At 40.4% G+C, this 10613-nt stretch overlaps 1 pseudogene; it reads left to right on the top strand.

Annotated features, from left to right (window-relative positions):
* Nucleotides 1-567: 567 nt before the first annotated feature.
* On the top strand, nucleotides 568-10613 carry LOC113047911 (protein SCAF11-like; annotated as a pseudogene).

A 10613-nucleotide genomic window follows, 5' to 3' on the forward strand; every position in this document is an offset into this window, starting at 1 on the left:
CTGCGTCAGCGACGTGATCTCTTATTGGTCATATTTATTATAATTTATGCTAAAGGGACCAATCAGCTCTCCGATACCGTTAATATAAATGTAATCGATAAAAAAGAAGACTCTTTATATAGAAGATTACTTTTGGCTGTTACACTCAGTATAATATATAAGAAAAATAGTATAGGAATTTATTAATTTAAATAACGTTGTCATCAACGTACAGCTCACTGATGTGACTAAAAGGCTTCACAGACTGTATTTATATTATATTAATTTATTATTATTATTATTTTAACATTTCATATTACTAAATTAAAAATTAGAGGCAATTTGGATTTTACAGTAAGTAAGTGATTATATTTTCTAGCGTGTGTTCTTTCCCCCCACGTTTTAATTACATTATTTATCATTTATAATTGTCCTGAGCAAGGGGGGCTCCTTTAGGTGGACTATTTCATAGATATACATAATAAAGGCTTTATTATGTATAATATATGGACTATTTAAAAATAATTTCCCCACAGGAAGAAGTTCCGAATCTGTGAACCTTAAACCCTACGTGATGACGCGCTGAGTCTCCGTTGCAGCGCCACCCAGCGGTGAAGAGGCGGAACTGCCGCTTCTGACCCACATGTGGCCGGCCGCCTTTAAATCTACCGCGATTACGAGAGCAAGGGCTCATGAAAGTCCACGAAAAGTGTATGTTTTCGCGCTGAGGAGCGTCCTGCGTGCTAGTATATGATCTGAAGGCCGCGGAGGCACGCGCTCGGAGGTGAGTGTGTGCTAATGACAGCGGATGCTAACACAGCTAGCCGCTTCACACTGATAAACAAGAGTGTGAACTTATTAAACACGTCATTAAAACATCTCGATACGCGTCTGTGTATGTTATCCATACTAATTAATCATATAGGAGTAACTTTAAAGTGCCCACAGGCTGCTAATGAGCAGCTCAAACTTCAGCTGTGTTGAGAGAGAGTAAATAAAGACACTGACTGAGTCGCGCTGTCATGACGATGATCTAAATCTGTTTTATTAACGTTAACTTACATGTTTTATTTTCTTTAGTGAATCAAGACTCAGAGCTGCTGTGACCCGGAGCCAAAGATGCAAGAGGGGCCAGGAAAGGGTGAGCGGGGTTTATTCAGATCTGAATTTGTAGCTTTACATACACTTGACTTAACAACGGATGTAATTAGATTAATTTAGATTCAACTTAATTGTTATTGCACATGTAGGATATAAGGTATATTACAAATGTCCAATAGTTATACAAATAAAACAGGATTATGGACATAATTTACACATTTATAAACACAATCAGCATGATATACAGATAAGTGTACTATGAACATACTATACAGATGGATTATGTATAAGTGTATGTGCACTATAAGCAACTCGTATAGGAATGGGTGGTTGAATTTGCATCTCATATTTGTGAATGCATCATTCTGTAAAAGCTAAGTAAAACCATAACTCTGTGAATGTTTTTTTGTATTAAATTTTTTTCAGGTGGGCAGAGCTCAGATGAGAGTTTGGAGGAAGAGGAGGCTCAGCGGTGCCCGATCTGTCTGAACCGACCCAGACGGACGGAGAGAGCCGTACCTGACTGCTGCAGACATGTCTACTGCTTGGACTGCATCCGCCGCTGGGCTCAGGTCAGCTTATCTTCTGATTTACAATGCTTACACACTCTCTCACACACACACACACACACATACACATCACACATAAGTTAAACGTTTTTAATTTAAGTCCATGTTAGCTCACTAAGAATCAAAAAACGTTCAAACAATATCTAGTGCATGTTGTAGTCCAGATTAAAATGATAAAAAATAAATAGCCTATTAAGTCTAAATACTTAAGTATTTGATCTGAATGGCTATTTAAAATGACTTAAATATGTTTTAGAAAGTAGTGCAGCTGCTTCATTTATGGGGTTTCCAGGCAGCATTTTGTGCAGTTTAGCGCCATCTGCTGTCAGAGAGTGAATGCTCTTTCATTCAGCGCGTCTCTCACGTGTTCCTCGTGTGCTTCTCATGCGTGCTTTACATCAGAGCACACACGAGTCTTTCAAGCAGCACTCAGCGGTGTCGTGCATTTTGACCAGTTGATGGGAAAAGTATTCTTAATTTGTTTTGGTTTCTTCGCGAGTCTCTCACACACAGAGAGCTGTGCGAGACTCAACTTTTGTGGGACCTTACTGTCAACAGTATCCATTATCAGTCACCGTTTACACTGAATGTAGTCAAATCAAGTAAAATTGTCTTTCACCTGCCCCTTTAAAAAATTCCATGTGTCAATGTCGAACCCTGATGCTGTATATATGTAAACCAGAATATCTGTGAAAGCTTGTGCATGCATATATATATATATATATATATGTATGAATGCATGTAGGATTTTTGATCAGATTTTCATTTTAAAAAATAATAAATAAAAGATGCATGTAACCTGTATATTTAAATCTAATGTTTATGTAGCCTGTTTTTCTCTGTATGTCCTGCATGCACTGTATGTTCCTGTACTGTCAGATGTAACCGTCTGTATAATCTGCACAGTGCTCAGGTTGTAATGTGTAATGTTGTGTGTGATGGGCTACAGATGGTTCGTTCCTGCCCAGTGGACCGCAGACCCTTCAGCATGATCTACCTGCAGGGTTCCTCGCAGCGGTGCATCAAGGTCAGACGTCCTCCTGTACGTCTCATTAAGAGGCTCTTATTCCTGATGAAACTAAGCTGAGCTTCTCCTCTGTGTTCCAGCTTCCTGTGAAGACGGCCAGACTTTCAGAGATGCACACATGCTGCAGTCAGGACGGTGAACGAATGTGTCCCGTCTCTGTGTAAGTGCAGTGTGATCGTGTTTGCATATGCTGTTTATCTCATTATTTAATGTATAAATGTGTCATTAACAGGGAAGAGACAGGAAGTGCAGAGAGAACACAAGAGGAAAGAGCTAACGCCAAACTGAAATGCCACAGAAAATGTATGTGCTTCAGTATTGATTCTTGTTTTGTCCGTGATATATTTCTATCATATTTCAATATGAAGGAATATTCCAGGTTTAAATTCTGTTGATTTACAACAGTAAATACTTTGGATTTGTTAGATCATAATACATTAAAATATTGCAAACCAGACTAGCTAAACTAAAACTTAAAGCCTAACATTTTTTTTTCTTGAACTAAAATGCATTAATTAAAATAAAATATTTAAACACGATTAAAAAATATATTCGACTTGCAAAAGGAGCATTTTTTTATTTATTTTTATTTGTTTATTTCATCTACTCTAACTTGATGTGCTAAAATAAAAATTAAAAATAAAAATTAATAAAACCTATGTAGAGACGTTATGAAAATCTAATGAAAAATTACAAAAACAAACCTGAACAAAATTACTAAAACTGACTAAATTGAAAATGTAGTTAGAAAATCTGAAAAAAAAAACTTATTCCAAATATTTAAAGAACTATAATAGAATCTCAATGATACAAAACTGTAAAGCAACATGACCATAAATGAACATTTCAGCTTTAAATATTAAGATAAGTTTGTTTATATTATAATTTTTTTTATATATTTATAATCGTTTTTCAAATTTTAATCTGGTGCTGCACAATATATAATTTCCATCATAACTAGAATACTGTAAACATATATAAAAAAAATCATAGATGTATTATTTAATTGATTGTCGTAATGAACTCTGTTTAACAGAACAGAAAAATAAATGTTTAGTATAATGAGCTTTCCACACTCGTCAAAGTAAAGGTCTATTTTTATTCTTCAGCAGGTGATTCAGATGAATCTTTGGATAAAAACAGGAAGGTTAGTCTTGCACTAATTGTGTTTCTGAGTTTGTTCTCATTTTTCATGTTTGAATGAAAGTGTTAAGCAGTGTTTATGTGTGCAGGAGAAAGGAGACTCGTGCCACTCTCTTCTGCTCACTCAGCATTGTCCCTCATCACTGCCCGGCCAGCAGGGGGCGATGGTCGGTACCCTGACGCAGATCATGTAAGCGCACATGTGACTTCTGTTTCTTTTTTCGTGACTGAACAGTGTACTTGGATGCATGTTAAAGTGTCTCTTCTGTTTGGCGCTGTAGGACAGGATCTGTTGAGGTTTGTGAGGAAGGACCAGATGATATCCAGTGGAGGAGATTAGAGCGAAAACGCAGGTGGCTTCCTGCCTCGGTACCTGCCCCCTCTACAGATGTGTCCAGGTGAGAAGCAAGTTTCAAATATCATGTCACAGAAATGTAGTATTTGTGCAGTTTATCTGCTATTTGTTTTAGCACGCGTGTCCCTTATTTCGACTTGTGAACCTTTTTAGGGTGTCACTCCGCTCACACCTGCTTCTGTCAGCGGTCTCTGCCTCTCTGAATGTGCTGCTTTCTGAACCCACAGGTAGGTCCACTCAAAACAGAGTTGTCTTTATATTAAAGGACATACCGTATTTTCCGGACTATAAGTCACACTTTTTTTCATAGTTTGGCTGGTCCTGCGACTTACAGTCAGGTGCGACTTATTTATCAAAATTAATTTGACATGAACCGAGAGAAATGAACCAAGAGAAAACATTACCGTCTCCAGCCACCAGAGGGCGCTCTATTTTGCTCAGTTCTCCTGTAGTCTACACTGAAGACATAGCGCCCTCTCGTGGCTGGAGACGGTAACGTTTTCTCTTGGTTCTTGGTTCTAAATAAATGCGACTTATAGTCCAGTGCGACTTATGTTTTTTTCCTCATCTTGACGTATTTTTGGACTGATGCGACTTATACTCAGGTGCGACTTATAGTCCGAAAAACACGGTACCTACTAGTGTTCTTGTGTTAGCAGTGCAAAAGGTCATGTTTTCAATTCCCAGGGTACACACATACTGATAAAAAAAAAAATAATAATAAATTATAGCCTCTTGCATTGTAAGTCACTTTGGATAAAAGCGTCTGCTAAATGCATAAATGTAAATTTGCTTTTTAGTTTATATTTGCATTTAATGTTGTCTTGTTTTCATAAATTTTTAGTTTGTTGTTAGTTTTACTCTTAGTTGTTGTTGTTTTTCTCCTCCCAGAGTTTTAGATAAGTCATAAGAGGTCATAGTTTGTTATTATTTTTCTCTCTTAATCTCAATATAATAAAAGCTGTTTTCTCATGATCACGACTTAATTTTCAAAAACAAAATCGTTTTTTTTTTTTTTTTACAAAAGATTGTTTGATTTTTAAAACCCGATGCATCGTGACTGTACTGTTACAAATTACCAATTTTAGTATTACTTTTTCCCCCACTTATTTTCTGTTTATTAGTTCCTCATGGCTTAGTTTGTGCTGTCACCTGCCCCAAAGGTGAGGAGAAAAAGGGAACAAGGGGTTCTACGTCAAAAACCTCAGTGAAACCAGCAGAAGCTGCTGCTACCAGGCGTTCCTCTAGGCACAGTCGCTCTGAAGCGGAGGATTCCTCAGCTGCACAGTCAGAAACAACAGATTCAGACACCAATACTTCTCAAACCATAAATGATACTCATGCTTCTACAAGCACAGGGCAGCAGGGGAACAATCCAAGGCCTGGAGCCAAGAAGAGAGGACGCCCAAAGAAGGTGAAGGTGGCAAGACCTGAGGATGAGGAGCAAGAAACTGAGGTTGGGAATAATGAGGAAGATGGAGTCACTGAGGAAACAGAACCTAAAGAATCAAAAACAGACCAGAAAGCAAGTTCCGATCAGATTGATGGCGACCAAGTTACATTGGATGTGGAGGTGGAACATCAGACGAGTCCAGCTGAGGATGAACGCGTTTCCCCTGATGCCAGTAGTCAGGAAGAGGAAACGGCAAAAGATGGAGGGGTTACGGAGACTGTGGTTGAGGATGGAGATGATCAGATACTTCCACAAGAAGATAGCAAGCAAGAAGTGGAGACAAATGATCAAAACCTGAATGCTCCACCAATACAGGAGCGAGATTTTCCATCTCCTTCAAGTGTAGAACTACAAGAGTCTCAATCTGACTCTGAATCATCTCTGCAAGCAGAACCAACAGCTGAACCTCCTACAGATGCTTCAGAGCAGATTGCAGATCTGAAACCGGAGCCTGACACCACGGAAAACTGTTTGGACAAGCAGGAATCCAGTAGTCCTCCACCTCTCACGGAGGACCAGGCCGTCGAAGCGTCAGCTCCAGAGGAGAAATGCGTCCCAGAAACAAAGGACACTAATGCAAGTAGTCCTCAAGATAACAATGACCTCATTCCCATGGAGTGTGATTCTCCTGTATCTGAAAGTGAAGCCAGCATTACTGAAGCTGGGGTGGTTCCCATTGCAAATGTGCCTCAAATGGATACTAAAGAGCCCAAGCTTGACTCTAAGGAGGAAAAGGTCTCTGATAAAAGAGAGCGGGAGGGACGATCCCGCAGGTCTCGTTTTCACTCCCCTACAACCACCTGGTCTCCCAATAGGGAGTCTAGAAGTGAAGAGTCACGCAGGTCACGGTCTCGATCACGGGACCGTAGGCACAAGACCCGGTCCACGTCTCGAAGCCGCGAGCAGCAACCGGAGGCACGGGAGGGGCGACGGAATCGTAGCCGCAGTCGTAGTCGTAGTAGGGAGCGGAGTCGCAGGCGACGTAGTCGTTCCAGGAACAGAAACCGATCCGGACGCCGGAGCCCTTCCCAGGAACGCCCTGATCAAGGCGACCTCTCTCCTCGCAAGAGAGAGTCTTGGGCCGGGGATGGATGGCGGAGCAGGGGCGATGGACGAGGTGTCCGAAATTCCAACTGGAGGAACAACGCGGAGAAACCTCGGCATTTCTCATCAAGAGAGCCCATTTCGTCTGACAACGGAAACTCCCATGAGGCTTCGCCCGACCGAGGCAGGAGCGAGAACCCGGATTGGGTACAAGAGAGGGAGAGGCTTTGGGCAGACACTGATTCCAGAGGACGAGAGCCACGAAGGGATGAAAATTGCGGGTGATCCCCCTGGAGAATCCGGGCTTCGGGGCGGCTGGAATGCAGGGCGTGGAAGAGGAGGCACACACTGGGCATCCAGCCAGCAGAGCGAGCCAGCAGATAACTGGAGACAGCGTACTTCTTTCTCAGGGACATCAAACAATACAGATTCTTATAATCGCTTCAATGACAATCGAGCCGGAGGGAAGAGGAGAGAGTCAGATGGCGCAGAGACTCCTCTGGATCGTTCCGGATGGTCATCGGCGTCCAGCTGGGCCGTACGCCGAACTCTCCCTGCCGATGTGCAGAACTACTATTCACGCAGAGACCGAGGAGGTGGCAACAACAACATCTGGAACAGACAAGAGGAGGAGCAAGGTGCACCAGGTGTCCCAAAACAACCAGGTGTGTCTTCATCCAAATAAAGGCCGTATTGTCCTATTTATTTTTTTTCTCAAATTCCATTTTTTGGTTGTTGACATTTTTAGCCAAGTGGAAATCTGTAGCTTTTTACTAAATTTTCTCAAATCATATAGCACTGGTTTTAAAAAAACAGATGCGTTTCTACTAGACAGTCGAGGTTATTAAAAGACCAACTTCCCAGCTGTGAATTCCCACTTTACATTTTCGGATAACTTTTACATATTCTACTACATTCATGTCTGTTTTCCATATTTTAGATCCCCTCCAGAATGAGCCAAAGGCACCGCTGGTGACAGAGGTGGTCCCAGCCATGCCCCCTCCCCTGATGCCCCAACAGATGGGTGTAATGGGGGTCCTTCGTTACCCCATGGCTCCTCTGCTTCCGAGACCTCCAGCTGTAGGTTTGCAGCCCCCTCCCCAGTTTAGCTTGCCCCCTCCAGTGTCAGTGCAGCTGCACCCCACTAGGATGCTCCTCCAGGTCCCATCCATAGCTGTGCAGGGACTACCTCCACCTCCACCACCTCCTCCACCTGTGCAACCTGGAGGCTTCACCGTGGTACCATCTGAAAGCCACCTGGCTCAGGTGAGAACAAGAGTTATGTCAAGGTTTAAATTTCGCCGCTGGATTGTGTATTAATTAAGATAATATGTGCTTAATTCAGTACTTGCACGCTCTATTCAAGACCCCTTTCTGTGAGCTCCGAGAGCACGCAACTACAGAATGAAGTTGTGTTGTGCCTTATTGGGGTTAAACAACTACAAAAATATGTCAAAATGCACATCTTGATGAGTATTCACATAAACAGTCATTTTATATTAAACATTGACAGTAAACAGACAAACATCAAATTTTCATTTTTGGGTGAACTATCCCTTTAAGTGAATGTAAACAGTTGAGAAACAAAACTTATGATTCAAGATTCAAGAATTGTATTAATCACATACACAATTATATAGTGCATGTATAATCAGCAGTGAAATGTGAGTAAGAAATGTGTAAGAGTTAGATCCATGAATGAGATCTTAAAGAGACAGCAACCTAAATAAACCTGCTGCTGTCGGTCATTAATATTTATTTATGCATTGAAGAATAACCAGTGTTATTTTAGAGTTAAATTATAAAATCTATATATATGACTCTGCAGCACAAAACCAGTCTTAATGTCTGGGGTATATTTGTTGCAACAGCCAAAAAAAGGATAGTATGGGTCAAAATTATTGATTTTTATTTTTATTCCCAAAATCATTAGGATATAAAATTAAAATCATATGCCATGAAGATATTTTACAAATTTCCTACCCTAAATATATCAACTTGCATTGCTAAGAATTCATCTGGACAACTTTAAAGGATGATATTTTGATTTCTCAATATTTAGATTTTTTTGCACCTTCAGATTCCAGATTTTCAATTATTTGTATCTTGGTCATCTATTGTCCGATACTAATAAACCACACATCAATGGCAAGATTATATATTCAGCTTTCAGATGATGTATGAATCTCAATTTAGAAAAATTGACACTAAAGACTGGTTTTGTGGTCCAGGGTCACAAATATAAATCAACAAGATTTACACTGTTAAAAATTTAGGTTGGATGATTTTAGTTTAAAAAAATGTCTAAAACATTTTTTAAATTAAAATATCCCCCCCATAAGAGGCACCTTAAAGGGACCCCACCCCCATTTTCCAAAACGATATTCAGGTCCTGTATTTAAAAAAAAAAAAAAAATGTATTTACCCTTCCATAATTTAAATGAGTTCTCATGTGTGCTATTTTATTTGTAACATTTGCATATATGCCAGCAGGTGATGCCCAGTTTTCCTGTACCAGGCAAAGGTTCGTTCAAACCCATGCCAACCAAAGCAGTCCCCGGGCCCCTGGCTCCTGTTGGGACCCCCAGCGCAGCGCAGCCGTCCTCCACCACCCAGCACACCTCTCACAGCAAAGCCCACGCAGACAGCTCCAAGAAAGAGAAGGCAAGTGTTGCAGGATCGAGCAAGTGACTCCAGCTAATGTTATCGCCTCCCAAACTAAATGTACTTTTCAAACAGAAACTGCAGATTCAAGAGCGGGCCGTCAATGCGGTGAAAGCAGCGATTAAGCCATATTTTCAGAAGAATGAAATCAACAAGGACGAATATAAAGAGATCGTACGCAAAGCTGTGGAAAAAGTAAGTTTAGTTTGCACTGTATATATATTTTTTTATTTTATTATGACTTTTTCACTAATATTTATATATTACAGTCTACAATCATTCTAATATAAATTTCCTCCACATTCTGATTTATTGAGAAGTACCTATGTAATACATTTTCTATAGTCTAGAATCACAGATTCTTTCGGATCACAGCTGCCACAACTATTCCTTAAAACCCTGTCGGTGTACTCAATGTAATGTTTTATTCCGATTTTATTCCGAATGTAGTGCAAACAGCTTCACGAATGCACGCAGTGATTGTTTTTCTCCTGCTCTCAGGTGTGTCACAGCAAGAGTGGCGAGGTGAACGCCGACAAGGTGGCCAACCTGGTGAAAGCGTATGTCGACAAATACAAACGCATCCGCAAAAACAAAAGCGAGAAGAGCTGAGGTTTCGCTGACCTGCTGACTGCACAAGTGCAATTCCACTGACTCGAGCTGTTCTTAATACATTTACATACAAGAATGAAGATTTTTCTAGAGATTATGTATTTTGTTTAATTTGGATTTGATATATAGTGCAAATGACCCTTTATCGGATTGTGTTTCATGGGTGTATATGTGTGTGTGTGTGTGGGGGGTTAAAGATCTGTAATGATGTTGCTCTAATCGCATTCTGCTTCTAAGTTTAAAGTAGCAATGAACCTGAATAATTAAGTCAAATGATTCAATTGGAATGACTGGACCTGTCTGAGTCAAACATAAAGACTTTGAAACAATCTGGAGTACATGTGCATTAGCTTTATTATGATTCCCTGCGGACGCTGAATGTGTGTTTGAGTGTGTGTGATTCGATCATAATCATAACGTGGAAAGAACACGGGTAGTTCGCTGGAGAGCCGAGATTATTTGGTTGTCTCATCCAGGTTAAAGTTCTGGTTTATTTCAATTATTGTCAGCTGATTTTACTTCAGAATAAGTCAGACTTACAGAAATAATCCTGGCTTATTTGGAAAACCTGTTTAATGAAACCGACCCCTGTGCTTCTGTTGATGGGGTTCAATCACTGTCTGTTTTACCCTCCCAAGAAGCAATGAAATAAACCAGCTCTCTCAA

Source organism: Carassius auratus, chromosome 29 (assembly GCF_003368295.1).
Source record: "Carassius auratus strain Wakin chromosome 29, ASM336829v1, whole genome shotgun sequence".
In the NCBI taxonomy this organism is placed as follows: Eukaryota; Metazoa; Chordata; class Actinopteri; order Cypriniformes; family Cyprinidae; genus Carassius; species Carassius auratus.